We start from the raw sequence: 20530 nt of genomic DNA, 5'->3' as shown, positions 1-20530 counted from the left end.
CCAGAAAAAGGCCAAGCCAAACAGAAAAAATGACAATACAAAGGATAAAGACATACATAATTGAGATTAACACTACATCAGGCCTGGCCAACCTGTGGCTCTCCAGATGTTGTGAAACTACACATCCCAGTATGCCCTGCCACACTTTTAGCATTCTCTAATTGCAAAACTGTGGCAAGGCATGATGGGACTTGTAGTTTTACAATAGGTGGAGAGCCACAGGTTGGCCATGCCTGCACTATATCACCAACACATTAGAAGAATGAACCAACTTACTATCACAATTAGCTCTAAGACATTTCAGACAACTAAGGACAAAGCACAGATGTTAGAAATGTAAAAAACAAGACTAATAACTCACCATCCTGCCTAGGCCGATCAGACTCACGGACATGAGTTGCACCAACCACTTCTGCCGGGAATAAGAGTACGCACAGGCTCCTCCCAATCCCGATAAGATGCTCGGAAGGGGTGTCCACCACCAGTTTGGCGGGCTGATTTAGCCTCCTTTGCCATCTTAGCCTTGACATGGCGCTTGATGTCGTAGAATCGCTTATGACACGTGTCCTCGGTCCGCCTCACCACACCCTCACTATTCACAGCTGCAACGACCTTCCCCCACAGAACAGTCTTCCTGCGTGACGACACCTATGCAGCATCATGGCCAAACAACTGGCGATGATGCATCATCAGCTCCCGCTCCAAAGCCATATTCTCAGCATAGCTGAATTTAACATTGCGGCCCGTCTTTGTAGTGGTGCGTGGCTGCGGAGCCACACCACCATCACTGTCACTATTACTGAAGGCTGCAGCAGCAACCTCCCCCTCCTCCTCACTAACCTCCTCCACCTCACTCACCTCCTCCCTCTCACTCACCTCCTCCCTCTTACTCACCTCCTCCACCTCACTCACCTCCTCCACCACATTCACCTCCTCCACCACACTCACCATTGACTGGGACATAATCAGGACAAACAACAAATAACAGTGAGAAAAAAATCCAGTAAAAACACTCCTCCGCTACCACTACACACCACACACCAAACACAAACACAAACACACACACACACACACACACACACACACTCACAAACAATGACAATAGACTTTAAAAAACATACAATGACAAAAAACTAGGCTGACTTTTAAATAACTACACAACAAGTATGACAAGACTACTTACACACACAGTACAGCACTCATCAATCGAAAATCCTCCACAAACTCCAAAAAACTCACCAACTCCGAACACACCTTCCTCTCACCTCTCCACTAGCTAAACCCACGAGGTGCAGATGGATTGGGGCGTTTTTATAGTAATGAGCACAGACACTCCTCCATCATGAATCAAACCAATCACGGACGAGTGACAAAAACGAAACTTAGAAAAAAAACGCGTCCGGGAACGGTTAAACACTGCCGTAGCCGAAATGTGACGCAATCGTAAAAAATACCTCATAACACGGCCGCAAAACCACTAAATCGGCCGCATTCTACCTTACAAAACCACGAATGACATCGACATCGGAAAACACGAAAATGTAAAATACGGCAGCTTAGTAAATGAGGCGTAACAAAATCAAAAAGTTTCACATTCACACATTCGATGTCATTTGTGATGAATCTCTCTCCAAATCGGTACAAATACAAATTTTAGTAAATTTACCCCAAGAGTAAATTTAATAATGTGGTTGTCACAACAAGGTTGAGCTAAATTTTCAGAACACACATGTACAGTATGTGCATTGGGCTTTAACAGTTATATGTTTGGGATAAGACCAAATACTGACACCAAGAAGATTCCTAGTAGGCCAACATGTCTGTGGAGCCTGTTTTGTTAGTTGTCATGTGGCCCCATCCCACACATAATAGGCAGCCCACTACACTCAGAACACTGCATTGTTCCCATTCATTCTGTAATTCCATCTCTGCTGTACAGCAACTCTGCCATCCAGTGATGCTGCCATGGCTACTCGGTATGTTATACCTCTTGTGCTGCCCATGTCGGGCCACTTCTACTAAATTTTACAGGGATACTTTTAGTTCCCAATCCACCCCTGGTCTCAAATACAACTGCAGCAAAAGACGGAAGGAAGGCTGCCATTGCATACAATCAGGCCCTATGAGGAGGGATCCAGCCCCCTCAACAGACCCCACCCCCTTATCAGACTGCACCCCCTTTAGGGCTGCTTTTATAAATTTCCTGGGCTGGTTTACATTCCAATCTGCCCCTGTATGTATCACAGAGAGACAAAATTAACCAATTTGGACAAAAAATTGTAGATGCATTCTGTCATGTTGTAGTAGTGCCTATACATAGAAGGGTAGCAGCAAAGCATTGCAAAAGTATTAAATACAGCCAATTAAATTCATAAATGATACATTGTACCAAAAAATAAAAATACTTCTGGTTATTCTCTCTTTTACAATTGGCTAGAAGTGGATAACACACCTATTGGTAGATATACAAAGGCTTCTAAAACACTCAAATGGATGTGCAATCCATAGCTATACTGTAAATCATATTCTGTCTCTTGTTTTCTAGAATGCAATAGGCAAATGGTAGGAACATTTTGATTGGTTGCTATCGGCAACATCCTCACTTTTTGTTTTTAGAAGACTGGGGCAGATGTATTAAGCCTGGAGAAGTGATAAAGTGAAAGGTGATAAAGCACCAGTCAGCACCTGTCATATTTCAAACACAGACTGTAACTTGACAATTAGGAGCTAATTGGCTGGTGCATTATCAACTTCCACTTTATCACTTCTCCAGGCTTGATATATCTACCCATAATGCGCAAGATGCCAAGTGCAACTGAGATGCTCTATGTCAAGTAATGTGCCAACTTTTTCTTTAAAATGTACATCTTAGTCTAATCACTGACGCAGCGCTCACAGTGTACCAACTGCTAGGCTGTGATTTTTATCAGACAGGAAATGGTAGAACACATGTAAAAAGTCACATACAGTATGAAGTACAATGAAACATAGCAGGAAAATATCCCATGGGCACCCATATCAGAACCCTTTTTAGACAGATTCAGACTACGTCACATACAGATGTACAAGTGATTCAAGTCCCACTGATCAGTTTATGCTGGAAATGTTGCTTTGTGGATTCTGTTTGTTTTAGTTTAGTGCGAATAAGAAACACTTTTTGGCCAGAAAATGATATTCAGCAAAGCTTAGTCACACTGGACCTGACACACCAAGAGGGGCTATTTGGTGTAACTTGAGATGGGCGGTCAGGAGACTGTGACCGGCGGTCAGGAGACTGATGGTCACATGGCCTCCACCAACTATCTCAATAGTTGGCATGCCAACCAACAGGGACTATTTCCACTTGTGGGTGTCCACGACACCCATAGAGTGGGATTAGAACCCGTGGTGACCGCAGGTCGCCATGAGCCTGCAACATGGTGAGCGCAGCGAGCCCACAAGGAGCTTGATGCACTCGCCACTCCATCAGGATCCCAGCGTCGATATGCTTCCGGGATCCCGGCATCGGTATGCTGACCACCGGTCTCCTGGCCATTGTTCAGCCATACCACACCCCTTGTGTGGTATTTTTTTTAGTAGTTGTTTTTTACAAATATATACTGTATTTGGTGTCTGTTTCACTTGTCAATGATTGTCATCAGGAATTTAGTCATGTCTGTTCAGAAGAATGTAAAATTAAATTTCCCCACTGGCCAGTGATTGAAAGATACTAATTTACCTTATAGCTTTCCATATGGTCACCATAAGTCGGCATCAACTTCATGGCACTTAACTGCTTGTAATACAGGTACAGCCAGAACAAAGCCATTTTAGAAACTATGATAGTACTGTTTGCCATTGTGTGCCTAATGACAATGAGACAGATATAGGGGCATATCCAATTAACTGCCGGATTATAATGGGCTAATTGTCAGCACTAACCAATTCAATTATGTACTCATACCCAATGTGTTAAATCCCAGAGGGTGATGCATATATTCCTGCATTTTACATGGAATCTATGGGTTCAGGGATTACATTTTGGGGAAAGTGCAGAATAATTGAAAAGCTCCTGGCAGTAACCTGGAGTTTTTCCCTGTATGGTAAGCCTCATTGTATATGCATTATAGAGTATTTATTTTTCAGGTTTGTTTTAAGTTTTTTTAATCTTTTTATTTATTTGTAAATAAACACATTACTTATGTACCTTACAGGTCTTATCATTGATCGCTCATATGATACTTTACATATTGTCAAGCAAGTTGCAAGATTTTCAGACAAATGGAAAAGAACTCATATTCAATAGTACAGTCAATGCAGTGTTCATTAGTAATAGTGTATTAGCCTCACTAACCTCATCAGAGCCGCTTTCACATCAGAGTTCTGTAGACTGTATATGATAGGATTTAGTACGGGTGTAACTGCTGAATAAAATGTGTTGAAGACAAAATCCAGAGCATCAGAGTATGATGGTAACAAAAAAGCTAAAAGTCCAGATATATAGTACATAGAGATGACAGAGAGGTGGGATGAGCAGGTGGAAGAGGCTTTGCTTCTCCCTTCACTGGACTTCATGCGTAAGATGATGGAGAAAATGTTTATGTAGGATATCAAAGTACATAGAAATGGACCAAGTCCAAATAGCAATACTTCAAAAGTATTTACTATATACAGCAGCCCTGTGCCTGTGCAGGTGGTCATAGTAAGAGATTTGGCATCACAGAAGATCTCATGGATTGTATTAGAATGACAGGAGGACATATATAAAACTGAGACTGTAAATAGTAAAGCATTTAAACAGGATGTCACCCATTGCCCCAAAGTTATCAGGATACAGTTTCTCTTACTCATGATGCGGTGATAGTGTAAAGGGAGACATATAGCCACATACCGGTCATACCCCATTATAAATAACAGAATATCCTCTGTAATACCGATTGCACAAAAGAAGTAAAACTGTGTGAGGCACTGTGCAAAAGTTATAATATTATGTCCTGATAATATAATTTCCAAAAACTTGGGGACAATGACTGTTGTGTATAAAGGCCCTCATTCCGAGTTGTTCGCTCGGTATTTTTCATCGCATCGCAGTGAAAATCCGCTTAGTACGCATGCGCAATGTTCGCACTGCGACTGCGCCAAGTAACTTTACTATGAAGAAAGTAATTTTACTCACGGCTTTTTCTTCGCTCCGGCGATCGTAATGTGATTGACAGGAAATGGGTGTTACTGGGCGGAAACACGGCGTTTCAGGGGCGTGTGGCTGAAAACGCTACCGTTTCCGGGAAAAACGCAGGAGTGGCCGGGGAAACGGTGGGAGTGCCTGGGCGAACGCTGGGTGTGTTTGTGACGTCAACCAGGAATGACAAGCACTGAACTGATCGCACAGGCAGAGTAAGTCAGGAGCTACTCTGAAACTGCTAAGTAGTTAGTAATCGCAATATTGCGAATACATCGGTCGCAATTTTAAGAAGCTAAGATTCACTCCCAGTAGGCGGCGGCTTAGCGTGTGTAACTCTGCTAAATTCGCCTTGCGACCGATCAACTCGGAATGAGGGCCAATATGTCTACAATTGACAAATTGCAGATAAAAAGATACATTGGTTTATGTAATTTTGTTTCCAGGAATATGACTGCGATTATAGAAGAATTTGCCAGTACACCAACAAAATATAACAAGAACAATATAATGGAAATCAGTGTCTTAATTTCTGTGTTGTTAGAAAACACAACAAAATAAAAATATTTAATTGAAGTCTGATTCTTCATTGTTACTTTATTACTATTGTAGAGAAGAAATAGTCAGGTGTCAGCTTCAACTTCTTATTGCATACTGTAGCTCTTACTCCCCTCTGTCAGCTCTTTTATCCCTGTCTGACCAGTACCTGTATCAGTTACTTGTTCCTCTCCAAATCTCTAAATTTCATCTGTGCTTCCTGCTACAAAAGTAGCTTGTGCTTTACTGCAGGTTACGGACCATATGATAATAACCTAAATAAAAATCCAGTATAACACTTTCAGACTTATTTTAGGCTTTTTTGGGTGAGGTCCCTGGTTGTCAGATCTAAAAAGAGTTGTTTATGAATTTTTTGCAACATTTTTATTCTTAAAATATTAGTACCAATTGTATTGTTACTTTATCATATACAGTTCAGTAGTTGTTTTATTCATTTGTTTTTAAATATTTTTCGAGACTTTTCTGTCGCTAGTCACAGAAATAAATGAATATATTTAAAATATATTTTTTCCTCCTAATTTGATAGCACTGTTCAACCTTTTTATCTTTTTGGGGGGAATTTGTTGCAAATAGTTTGAGATTTATATGATCATTTTTATGGAAAAAAAAATTAAGTCTTTAAGTTATTTTTATTTATATATAATAGACTTTTATCAATTCCACAAACATAAAAAGGTCAAGTAATTTTTTATTTGCATTAGATTGATTTACAGCCACTGTGTGTGCAATTATAATAACTTCAACAATCTACAAGAGTATCTAGGTCTAACATCATGATATGTCACATTCCATACCATTTACTACTGTATCATGTGAGTAATCTCAGGTTGTATATCTGACTTTTTGGGTTAAATGGAGTTTATATAAATGTATTTATTTTATTTTGTTTAGTTTAAAAAGGAAGTTTTTTCAGTTTATATAATTGCCACTTTAAAACATTGAGCAAACTCACCGGTAATTCACAGATGAATGCAAGTTGCATGCTATTGCATTTAACCAATATTGGTATTACTTAAAACATTGTGGTACATTTACTAAACTGGCAGTTTTTTAGAACTGATGATGTTGCTCATAGCAACCAATAAGAATTTACTTAACATTTCTCTAGCTGCTAGCAACATCACAAGTTCAAAAAACTCCAGCATTAGTCAATTTACATCATACTATGAGCAGCTAAATGTAAAGTATCAGAGGAAGGGAAGTGACATCAAGCAACTGCAGCACCTGCAATAAAACCAGCAATTGAAACAAAATTTTTTGCTCAAACGTTTATACACACAAAATCCCTATCAATTATTAACTTTTAAAGCTTGTTTTTAACATATTTATAATTCTGTATACATTAAAAATTACACATCTATAACTGGTCTTAATTATTTCACAGTATGATTTAATTATTTACAAGTATTGCATTTACGTACTAAAGTTATTTAGTATTGCATTTTGTACTTACAATAAGTATAAAAAGGACAAGATTGTTATTTTTTTTAAATAATCAAACAAATGAATGTAAAATAGTACAGATTTATTAGACTGTGATGTAAATGTTGCTATAAAAAATTAATTAGTAAATGGAAACAAATATTTGATGATTTACATAGTGAAATTTTTCAAGGAGACACAGCAGCAAAATGTTTTCTTTCATTTGTTATATAGTTTATTGTAATGTATTAATCAGCAGATTTTCAACTAGATTGTTTTCTGTAACCCATAATCCAATCCTATAATATAATGGAATATCACCTTGTGAAATTAAGTTACATTCAAATTCTTAATAAAAACTTACCACTACAGTAATGCACAGCGTCTTCTAACTTCTAACAGGAATGGTAGGGTGCTACAGTATGTTGATTATTTTTATACACTGTTAATCTATGCACAATGGTCACACATTAACAAAAAAATACCTTTGGGAAAAGTATTATGTTTTCAATTACTTCAGCTCGACAGAGCTCTTAGGTTATTTTTTATTTTATTTATAGCAAATATACAAAAAAGTTAAAGTTCTATTTAAAAAAAGTATATTCTGCATTTTTACAAAACTGTAAAGAAAATCGGAGATAGTACTGAGAATAGGAGAAAGATGGTAACAGGAAAATAGGTGCATAGGAAAGTATTGTAGTGAGTGGTTAAAGTGTGTGTGTGTGGGGGAGGGGGTATGGGGCAGAAAATAGTTCCATCACCTGAAATGATAGGTGTAACTAGATCTACCTCTTCCATGGCCCTGCACAGTAATTCCAACAGAAAATCTCACCCCACCACCCTCTTCAATAGATGATGCAGGTGGTGCTTGTACACTGACCCTGGCTCCATCTAATGAAGGGAGGGGGGTGTAGTTGTGGAGAAAATGAGTTCAAACACCTTTCCTGGACCATTTTAAGCCTTGATGGCAATACATGAAATGTGAGCATAGATGTAATACAGTACAATAAAACAATCTTTTGAGTTAAACACAAAGTGCATAGCAGTGCCACGTCTGGTTCTGCATTATAGAAATAAAGAATTGAATTTCAAAATGACAGCAGAATATAGTTATCTGCATTTACATTGAGGGGTATGTAGCAATTAAAGAGATTGATGAAGATGCTATGCTTCTTTGAACCACACTGGGGTTCAAAGTAGATTTATATGTCATTTCTTTCTTGTGTAAATGGTATCTACTGTAATATTCTCAAAACGTGTGATATGGAAAATAGTGTTTTTAAGATATGTATGAGAGTTTAAGATTGTTCCCAGTTCTTTGCAAAAAAATGTTTTGCTTCAGTTAGAATGGTGAGAGATCAATATTTTTAGCATGACTACTGAAATGTTTGGCTGGACAAGATGGAAGAAAAGTCCATTAGCAATGTTGCATTGCCCATGGGTTATGGTGATTCTTCAAAGTAATTTGTCATGACCTGGCACTTCTGGAAAATACCAGGAGGGCTTATGGGCAGGTGGGCCGGTCTGAAAGCTGCACATCTCCCGGCTCCCTGTTTGTGCCCCATGCTACCCAAAAATGGGGGCGTGCCATGAGTCCATGTCCCCCTGACTCTGGCATGCCCCCTGTGCTGTGTCCACACTCCAACCACCTCCCGTCCATACTGTACAGATCAATAATAATGGGGGCATGCTGCGAGTCAGGACATAGCAATATACCCCTGGGTGCCATGCCTTTGCACCCCACTACTGAGCATTCACACCCTCATGTTGAGCACACATGTTTCAAAGGTCAGGCCTGAATTCTGGCCCCTGTTTGTCCCTGGTCATGACTGTATACATTGTGTGTGCCCTGGGTGAACTGAGCTCTCAGTACTATGAATAACACAGCCTTGGCCATTATCTGATTTACTGTATTACAGTTCTCCCAAATATTTATTTTTCCACGAATGTCTGTTTGCTAGTTTCAAAACTGTCTGCATTGTGTAAGCCTTGCTGAGGCATGAAATAAAATCCTATGAAGATTAAACATCCTGGGACAGTGTTTGCTTTTCACAGTGGGGGAACCCCTGCTCTACCCCTGGACACAGACAAACAGGCCGCAGAGCATCAGTCTTCCTGCCATAAAACCTATCCTGGTAAGGAATCAAACATTTTTCCAAAAGATATAAGTCCATGAGAGGCAAGCCTAATTTAAAGCCACATAAGCCTTTTGAGAAGAAAGGAAAGTCTTGCAATCTGCAAGGTGGGGGCTACTAAGAAAGGATGGTTTCTGGAATTACATGAATCAACACGACACACTGCTGAGTGTCACTCCTAAAGAGAGTCATTTCCTGCTTGGAGTGGGACCCATTTCTGCTTCATGGGGTCTCTTTCCCCCAGATCAACTAAGCCTCATAGTAAGTTATCTTGTGGTTCTGAGAATGTGGGTGTGTTACACTGCGCTTACCATATACCTTTACAAGTGGCAAATTTTAGTGAAAAACTGTATACCAATATATACAAAATCAAGAGGAAGCATGTAAATATACTCAAATGTTTATTAATTATAAGCTAAAAGATTATAATAACCTAATACCGGTATACTATACAGGTAGGACAAAACATATAGACAAACACAAAAACACAAAACATAAGAAAGGATGGTATTTTGTGGGGTAAATACACAGAATTGTGTTTTACTCGTCCCCCATAATAAAAGTCCAAATGGATTAACCGGAGAATGAGGCACGAGTATAAGTGCCTGAATGTTTCTATAAAACACCCTTTGCTGGGATGCAAATCCGTTTCTTATGTCCAGAAATCAAAGTCAATGTTGTATACGAGAGCAGTTTTACTGACAGTAATAACAGGTGTCCGTAGTGAGCAAATATTGTCATCCGGGTTCAGGCGAAACTGGTCGATCTCAGCACAAGTGATTCAGTCTGCCGGCAGACTCTTGGATTTCTTCCCTTTTCAGCACCAGTGACGGAGAACGTTTCGGCATACCAGGAACAATCCCATAGCAAAAATATACATGCGCAAATGCACTAATAATGAAATAGTGTTCTCATTAGTCTTAATTCCTTTAGCACCCGCAGATAGTGATAGCAAACATTTTGCATATTTTTTAAAATATTTAGTACCACCTATAGAAAAATGTATAAAGTGTTTCCTTAATCAGAATGAATTCAGAGCAGCTGATTACTTCCTCCATTACTCCCACTAAGCTATTTTCACCTGGTGTGTTTTCAGGTCATTCTACGATTCTCTATTGTGACCCCATTGGGCAATAAACAAGATGATGACTAAGTTAGATTTATAATTACATTATTTCTATTTATGTAAAGCAATGCTAAATATTTGATAACTCAATCCAGTTGTAAATTTCCATAAAAAGTAAAAAGTGGAATTTACTCCTACTATAAGTTTACAATATGCTAAATGGTAAGGAGGGGAATGCAGGACAGTTAATATCAGCCTAAGCTTCAATCAGAGTGCTCTGAATCCAGTAGGTACCATGAGCCTATATGAACAATAAAAAATAGATGGAGCATATAGAGATATGAACAGCAATATACATCATACAGAATTATTACAGAGTTAACAGCAGGTTCAAAGCATGTCAATCAAATTTCATGATGCCAGTTGGCTTTTCCTGTTTTTTATTTGATTTTTGCTCACTGTAGATTAGGTCACTACCATTGTTAGTATGTACCAATAACACAAGATTAACACAATGAGCAGCATGTGTGTTGAAACTTGTAACCGGACAGGCCTGAGTGTAATATTGCTCACCACACGGTTGATAGTACAACGCATGTTAGCCACTGAAAAATCAGCTGAACAGCAGTATCTTGCCACACGTTTCCTATCTATATTTCTTAGGATAGGAACCATGGTGGTCATTCTGAGTTGTTCGCTCATTATTTTTTTCTCGCAACGGAGCGATAAGTCGCTAATGCGCATGCGCAATGTCCGCACTGCGACTGCACCGAGTAAATTTGCTATGCAGTTAGGTATTTTACTCACGGCATTACGAGGTTTTTTCTTCGTTCTGGTGATCGTAATGTGATTGACAGGAAGTGGGTGTTTCTGGGCGGAAACAGGATGTTTTATGGGTGTTTGCGAAAAAACGCTACCGTTACTGGCAAAAACGCGGGAGTGGCTGGAGAAACGGGGGAGTGTCTGGACGAACGCTGGGTGTGTTTGTGACGTCAAACCAGGAACGACAAGCACTGAACTGATCGCAGTTGCAGAGTAAGTCTGGAGCTACTCAGAAACTGTTAAGAAGTGTCTATTCGTAATTTTGAGAATCTTTCGTTCGCAATTTTACTATGCTAAGATTCACTCCCAGTAGGCGGCGGCTTAGCGTATGCAAAGATGCTAAAAGCAGCTTGCGAGCGAACAGCTTGGAATGAGGGCCCATATACGGAGCCAATTATATCAATTAGACTCAGGCAGTGCACGGCATACTGAGAATACATGTGTGATTGTCACTATATATAAATGTCAGCAGCTCTATGTGAACTATTTTTGTGACAAGGTCTCTGTAATTTTGAAGCAGACAAACAAAGAACAATTGTGGCATTTAGTGTAGAAATGTGCAGTATCAAACACAGTTGCATTTATTAAGTGTCGTGCTCAAATCAGTTTAGTAGCAGCATTGCATTATACACTTTAGAGACTGCTTAGAAAAGAACTTATATATGAAGTTGATATCGGTGACTAACCCAGCAGAATAAAACACAACATATTATTACACTCTGGCATCAGCACATGATATTAAATTGGTTGTGACCGATAGGTAGGAGACTGTTATATTCACAACAATTCCTGTAGATAAGAATGCTTTCATCCTAAAGCTACAGCACATATGTCAGTGTCAGGACATTGAGTAGCTGTTTCCCTACACACTGCTCTATTTTTCCTTTGAGCACCAATGTAAAGGATAAAAACCTAACTGTATGGGCTGTCACAATGTTGCGGCATTAGGTAACAAGACCGCAACATTGTAAGACTCAACAAGACACAGCGTGTCTCCTCTCTATAAGCCCACAAATAGTCTCTGTAGGCAATGTACTCTTGTGGCTATATACATTTACAAATTAACATAGCAATATAGTCAGGGGCACGCAATGCCAATGGTAAGCGGTAATTGTCAAGGAGATATCCACATTTTTTTATGATAATAGGGAACTAAGGAGAAGCTACGACATATACTGTACCTCAAAGGCAAATAATATTGAGTAATTTTAAAGTTGCAGGACCCTGTTGGACCCTGAATGCATAACCATATTTACTAAAGATTACCTCCATACTGAATAGGGAGACTATTGTGTGGTGATCCTGGTTTCATAAACATTTATAATATTATATACAGCAATAAAAAAAATTATACACAGTGAATACAATTTTTAATTGATACAGTATCTTTTATTGCATTAAAAAATGTTTCCTTATATATTTCACATAATTTTAATTGGTTGATATTAAAAGTTATATTTTAGATTCATTATAATAATTTTTTCTTCTCTCCGTGCGCCAACCAAGAGGCAATCCTCTCTATCCTCTCTTTTGTTCTCAATCTTATTGTCTATGGTAGCACCCCCAACATATGATTAGGCATTGTAACCACAGTATATGTATTTTTGGGGCATGTTTTATATTTAAAAGAATAATTGACTTTCAACTTGTGCAGAAGATATCCCTATTCCCTTTTTTTTGTTGATTAGCATTTCCCATTGTGCCTTTATTTTATGCCATCCCAAAAGTAAACAAGGACACACAGAGGCCCCCGGGGGAGTCTGATTATTTTGGGCAGGGGGTCCCTGTGCAAGCTGATATCTGTTTATTTGGATGTGTACCTTCAACCCTGCATTCACTACACATTTACACACTTAAGAGACACTAATATGTTACTCACTATTTTGTTACAATAAATAAATACAGTGTTATCCATCATTGAATAACAGTCCAGCACTCTCATCATGAAAAACAACTGCGGGGTGCACTACACAAAAAATCCCCAAAATCCTGAGTGATCTTTGTTGTATAGTCCAAGAATATTCAATATGCTTAAGGTATATTTAATCCAATACTCACAGGAAAAAAATGCAAAGCATACATAGATGCATGGCAGGCAGGTCAGCAATGTTTCTTTCTGACAGGACCTTTGTCAAGCATTCAACATTTATATACCCATAACAGACAACAAATAAGCAAAGCTATTCGCAGATGTTATCCATCATTGACATCACAAGTCTGATCACATGCATACCACATGGGGAAGGACTGAAAGCAGTTAAATCCCTGATTAGTAGGAACCCAAAGTACACTGGCCCTGATGTGACTTCTTTTTAAAATTGTTAGAGTTCACATAAAGCCATCATTTATTTTTATTTCATGGTAAATTTAATAGGCAAAGGACGGGCTACACGATGGGGTCGTTCATAGCACCATCCTTGCCAATGTGTATATGTGGCAAGTGGGGCTCTCCTTGTTTTTTGACAATGAGGATGTGGGAGAAAATATTTTCATGTACTACCCTTATTTAGATGATCTCCACATCTTCTGGACAGGTAAGAAGATGGCTTTACAGACACTTATAGAACTCCACAACAGGTCAACGAGGCTGGTCAAATTTATTATGACTACTAGTGTAAATGAAATATGTATCTTGGATGTCAGAATAGGACTCCGCAGGGTTAAAACTAACACCTGTATCTACACAAAAGCTACAGACAGGAACATACTGTTGAGGCATGATAGCTTTCAGCTCAGGGCCACTATCAAGAAGTTGCCTTATTTGCAGATGCTTAGGGTATGTAGAATTACGAGCAACCCCATGAAAAGGGAAACATAACTGAAAATAATGGTAAAAACATTTGGACAGAGGGTGTACCCACAGTGAAAGTTGAAAAAAGCTAAGAAAAGAAAACTAAAAAAAGACAGGTTAGAGCTTTTTTCACCCAAATTTGTGAACAAGAAGGTAGCTAAAGTACCATGGATCAATAAGTACAATACAGCGCATACCCAAACAAGTAAAAAGGTGGTGGCCCATGGTAGAGACAGACCTTGAGCTACCTTTGCTAACAGACACAAAGGTCTACACGCATTTCCAATATTAAAGACTTTGTTTTTAAAACTGTCATTACGACCTTTAAGAGTACCCGTGTACACTTTATGAGCAGGAAGAATGGGTGCTACAAATGCTTAGGGTGTACCACTTGTAGTTACAGTATATGCTCACACCAGAATATATTTCACATCCCTGTACATTGAAAAAGTTCAAAATCAGATGGCCCCTAACATGCAGCTCAAAATATGTAGTGTATGTATTGGCTTGCCCATGTGGGCTTCACTACGTGGTCAAGACAATGTGCCAATTTAAAGAGAAAATGGCAAACCCACGTTCTGCCATCTGGGCAGCTATACAGATGGGTGAAAATGACAGTGATGTGAGGTGGGGTGAGGCAGGTGAGGCAAAGCCTTTCCTATCCTACTAACGTTTGTTGGAGGAAGAGAGATGCAGATGCACACTCAGCACTAAGGACATTGATAGTAAAAATAATTTAAATAAACCCTCACAATTAACATGGAGTTTAATTAAAGTTTTTAGTACACATTTGTGCAAATATGCGGGCCTGTGTACCGCGGCCAGGTGACTTCATCACATGGGTCCCTAACATTCCTAATACTATCACATTCTATACATTTATTCAGGACTTACCTCTAAATAGGGCCTTATCTATGTGTGATCTGAAATGCAGGAACCCAGCTAATTAAAACACCTGAGGGTGAATGGGAGGAGTGCCAATACCAGAGGAAGGAAGCCTTGCCTTCCAGTGTACAATATATACACAAATATAGTGGAAAAAGGGGGGGACCTGGACTGCACATCCTATTATACATATCAAGAGGTGCTATCATGCTGAGGCTTCTAATACTATGCCTGAGGAAGAGATGCAGATGCACACTCTAAGCACTAAGAACACGGATAGTAAAATAATTTAAATAAACCCTCACAATTAACATGGAGTATAATTGAAGTTCTTAGCACACATTTGCGCAAATATGCGGGCCCATGTACTGCGGCCAGGTGACTTCATCACATGGGTCCCTAACATTCCTAATACTAGCACTTTGTGCCAGAGTTTTGACTGTAAAAAGTATATGAAAAATACAAAGCTTATGTTTGAAATATCTTCTTTGCATTATTCTAATCATTTTTATAGCCAAAACTCTGGAGTAATTGTTATGCACACCAGTGCCTGCAGGAAAGTACTGGTGTCAGAACTGTTATGCACTCCAGTGTCTGCAGGAATGTACTGGTGTTTGAACTGTTATGCAAAACAAATGGACTCACAGACAAACTGGGGAATATGACATAACGTACACAGAAGGTGATAGGGTAACAAAATACACACAAAGTGAACAGAGAAGCCCAGAGGCTAAGGAACTGGGTATCTCCCTTGTATTAGAACTGCTCAGATGGAAAAAGCAAGATGTTGTGTTTTAATACGTAGAGAACCCGAAATGCTGTTGCTAAGGGCAACAGCAAAACCCTAAAGGGTTACCAACGGGTGTGGCAGTAAACTCCTTGGTCAGAGATGGAATGATAGACACAAGGAGAGTCTCCACAATCCTAATTCTCACTTGCAGTGCACAGGTTTTAGCTTACTGCCACTAAACTGACCCCTGACACCTAGCACAGTGAGACAGGATTAGACAGGCAAGTCTTAGAATACAGCCGCAAACTTGCTAAGTTCACAGAGTAGTAACAGATCCCCAGCAAGCTAAACGACTGACTCCAGTCTTACTGCTAGGTCTGGATTGGCAGAGTGTAATACCAAATCCCCAGGCCTATTTGCAGTAAGCAACAAACAAATACAAAGCTACACAGTACTGGCTAACTTTCATGAACTGACTAACCAACAAAGATTCAGCAGCATCTGCTTACCCGGAAAAGAGGCCTTATAAAGCAGGTGCTGTCCACGCCCCACTCAGACCTCACAGACTGTGAGCACAAAAACCAGCACCGGATCCCCTGCCGTGCACAGAGCCTATAACCACTGCACAGCAAAAGACCCGAACCGGAGTATCAGCTGCGCTCAGGTTACTCCACTAGCACTTGTCTCCCGGTTGCCATGACGACGTGGCAGCACAGGGCAGGAGACCCTAACAGTACCCCCCCTCTGACGAGGGGTCAAAGAACCCCTACCACCGGGTTTATCGGGGAACTGCGAGAAGAAAGAGCGTATCAGTCTGGGGGCATGAAGATCACAACTGCGCACCCACGACCGCTCCTCCGGGCCATACCCCTTCCAGTGCACCAAAAATGACAGCCGACCCCGAACCACCTTGGAGTTAAGAATCCTTTCAACAACAAACTCCCTCTGGCCACGTATCAGAAGAGGGGAAGGTCTTCCACTGGAAGAAGGATTACTAATCGCCCGTTTTAAAAGGGAACAATGAAATGTTTTATTGATACCCAAAGAACGGGGCAGATCTAACTGAAATGCCACCGGATTGATAACCCTGGTGATCTTATAAGGGCCGATGAACCGGGGGCCTAACTTATGAGATGGCTGTCTCAACTTCAAATTCTTGGTAGACAACCAGACGAAGTCTCCTAATTTGAAGCTGCAGGGTCTTTTCCGCTTATCAAAAACCCTTTTGGTCACTAATGACACAGACACAAGGGCTTTCTTCACTTTCCGCCAAATACCTCTAAGGACCGAAACCACAGAGGAACCACCAGGCGTGGAGTCCAGGGGGTCAAAAGAATTGGCCTTAGGATGATGCCCATACACACAAAGGAAGGGAGAGATCCCTGTAGCAGAGTGAGCCGCGTTGTTATAGGCAAACTCCGCCATGGACAGATGAGCAACCCAGTCAGTCTGACACTTGGAGACATAACACCTGAGGAACTGCTCCAAGGACTGGTTCACCCTTTCAGTCTGCCCATTAGACTGCGGATGGTAGCCTGACGACAAGCTGACAGAAATCTGGAGATCGGAACAAAATGCCCTCCAGAATTTGGCCACAAACTGGGATCCGCGGTCAGAGACCACATCAAGTGGCAACCCGTGGAGACGCACAACATGCAGCATAAATAATTCAGACAGGCGTCTGGCTGATGGCAGCCCAACCAGTGGAACGAAGTGCGCCATCTTCGAAAACCTGTCAACGACAACCCAGATGGCTGTCATTCCCGAGGATTTGGGCAAGTCCACCACAAAATCCATTGAAATGTGGGTCCATGGCTTAGATGGGATAGAGAGTGGATGTAATGGGCCAACAGGAACCCCTCTAGGAGTCTTATTTCGGGCACAGATGTCACATGCCCGAACCCACTGATCCACATCCTTAGCCACCGAGGGCCACCACACTGCCCTAGATAGCAACTCCCGAGTTCTGGCAATACCCGGGTGACCTGCCGACTTCTTGGCATGGAATTCCAGGAACACTCGCTGTCTTAACCTAGGAGGCACAAACAAAAGACCTACCGGAAGGTCTGGAGGAGCCTTCTCCTGTGCTCTAAGGACTAATGATAAGAGGTCCTGGGTAATGCCCACTTTAATACATGATGGGGAAACAATGGGCAACGGCTCCTCGGTGGTCTCCTGGATTGGAGCAAAACTCCGCGAGAGCGCATCAGCCTTGATGTTTTTTGACCCAGGGTGATATGTTATCAAAAAATTAAAGCGAGCAAAAAACAAAGCCCATCGTGCCTGCCTGGCATTGAGACGCTTCGCTGACTCTAAATATGCCAGATTCTTATGGTCAGTGAGAATTGAGACCACAAACTTAGCCCCCTCAAGCCAGTGTCTCCACTCCTCGAGTGCATCCTTAATAGCCAACAATTCCCGGTTACCCACGTCATAATTCATCTCGGCAGGCGAAAATTTACGGGAAAAGTAAGCACAGGGATGAAGGCGATTATCAGACACTCCCATCTGAGAAAGCACTGCCCCAATACCCATCTCAGAGGCATCCACCTCCACCACAAAAGGACGCTCTGGATCTGGGTGTCGCAGCACCTTGGCCGAAACAAATGCCCTTTTGAGACGGGCAAAAGCCGCTTTAGCCTCACAAGACCAGTGAGCAACATCCGCCCCTTTCTTAGTGAGTGCCACCAAGGGCGCCACTATAGACGAAAATCCAGCGATAAATCGTCCATAAAAATTCGCAAAGCCCAGGAAACGCAGAAGCGCCTTCAAACTAGTGGGCTGCACCCAATCCAGGACTGCCTGTACCTTGGAACCCTCCATTTGGAAACCTTCTGGGGAGATAATATATCCTAGAAATGCGATTTGCTGAACTTCAAATTCGCACTTCTCCAGCTTCGCCCCAAGCCGGTGGTCTCTGAGTTTCTGGAGGACTAAGCGTACATGCTTCCGATGTTCCTCCAGGGAATGGGAGAAGATTAGGATGTCATCTAAGTATACAACTAAGAATCTATCCAAATATTCCCTGAGCACATCATTCATGAAATCCTGGAAGACTGCCGGGGCATTACAGAGCCCAAAAGGCATCACCAAATATTCATAATGCCCTGAGTGGGTATTAAAGGCAGTCTTCCATTCATCACCCTCTCTTATTCGGATTAGATTGTACGCACCGCGTACAGTAGGTCAATCTTAGAAAAAATGGTGGCAGTACGAAGCTGGTCAAACAAGACCGAAATGAGAGGCAGTGGGTATGAGTTTTTAATCGTGATACGGTTCAATTCCCTGAAGTCGATGCAGGGTCGCAACGAACCGTCCTTTTTACCCACGAAGAAGAACCCCGACCCAACTGGAGACAGTGAAGGTCTGATAAATCCCTTAGCCAAGTTCTCCTGAATGTACTCTGCCATAGCCGGAGTCTCAGGACGTGACAGGGAGTACAACCTGCTCTTGGGAAGCTTAGCATTTGCAACAAATCAATGGCACAGTCATAGGGGCGATGGGGAGGTAGTACCTCTGCAACTTTTTTGGAGAACACGTCCGCAAAATCTGCATAACACCCTGGCAATCCTGGCAAACTTAGCTGCGAGAGCCTGACTGGAAGGCTCAAGCAACTCCTGAAACAATCAGTACCCCAACTAAGAATCTCCCCAGAGACCCAGTCAAATTGAGGATTGTGGGCCCTTAACCAGGGTAACCTCAACACCAATGGGGCAAAAGTACAGACAGTCACATAAAAGGACAATTTTTCAGAGTGTGTGGCTCCAATAAACAAAGAAATCTGGCTAGTGCAAGAGGTAATTTTACCTTGGGATAATGGTTCCCCGTTTAACCCACAAATTTCAATTTCCGATGCCAAGGGTACTAAGGGAACAGAGTGTTTCAGGGCGAATTGGCGGTCTATAAAAACCCCGTCGGCCCCACTGTCCACAAAGGCCTCAGTCTTGACAGTTTGACCGAGGATCTTCAAGGTCACCGGAATGATAAAAGTCTTCTTGGGAAATTCTGACTTCTGGCCTGACAGGATATTTCCCATCACCCTCAGGCCCTGAAGTTTTCCGGCTTTTCTGGGCATGATACTACCACATGACCTTTATTCCCACAGTACAAACACAACCCCTGCTGTCTCCTCCGCGTCTTCTCACGCGAGGAGAGGCGGGTAGCCCCAATCTGCATAGGCTCCTCAGAAAATTCCTCAGAGTCTGAGGTTCCCTTGGGAAGGAAGGAAATCTCAGTCTCCCTTTCAAGCCAACGCTCTCTCAGCCGTCTATCCACCCGGATGGATAACTGCATGAGCTGATCCAAGCTATCAGGCAAGGGATATTGTACCAGTTGGTCCTTTATCTGGTTAGAAAGACCTCTTCGGTACTGGTGTCTCAGGGCTGGGTCATTCCACTGGGTATCATGGGCCAACCTCCGAAACTCCGTACAGTAAACCTCAACTGGCCTTCGCCCTTGCTTAAGGATCGAAATCTGAGCCTCGGCTGAGGCCGTCTTGTCAGGGTCATCATACAACATGCCCAGTGCCGTAAAAAAAGCATCAACAGTTTTAAGCGACGGACAGTCAGGCTGCAACCCATATGCCCAGACCTGTGGGTCTCCTTGTAGCAAGGAAATCACTATGCCCACCCGCTGAATCTCCGACCCAGAAGACTGAGGCCTAAGCCGGAAGTATAGCTTGCAGCTCTCCTTGAAACAAAAGAACTGCGAGCGATCTCCTGAAAAACGATCCGGGAGATTTACTTTCGGCTCCTTAACCTCAGCAGGTGCTGCTGCTGCGGGAGCTCCGCCAGCAGCCTGGGAGGTGTGCATTTTAATGGACAAATCATTAAATTGTCGAGTCAGGACCTGCACCTGATCGACCACCTGTTGCAACGTATTTTGAGGGGTATGCTCCATATTCCCACAAAATTTCAACAGGAGTATTAGGCTGCTGAATATGTTATGCACACCAGTGCCTGCA

The sequence above is a fragment of the Pseudophryne corroboree genome, chromosome 7, assembly GCF_028390025.1.
Source record: "Pseudophryne corroboree isolate aPseCor3 chromosome 7, aPseCor3.hap2, whole genome shotgun sequence".
Classification (NCBI taxonomy): domain Eukaryota; kingdom Metazoa; phylum Chordata; class Amphibia; order Anura; family Myobatrachidae; genus Pseudophryne; species Pseudophryne corroboree.
This window is presented reverse-complemented; position numbering follows the sequence as displayed.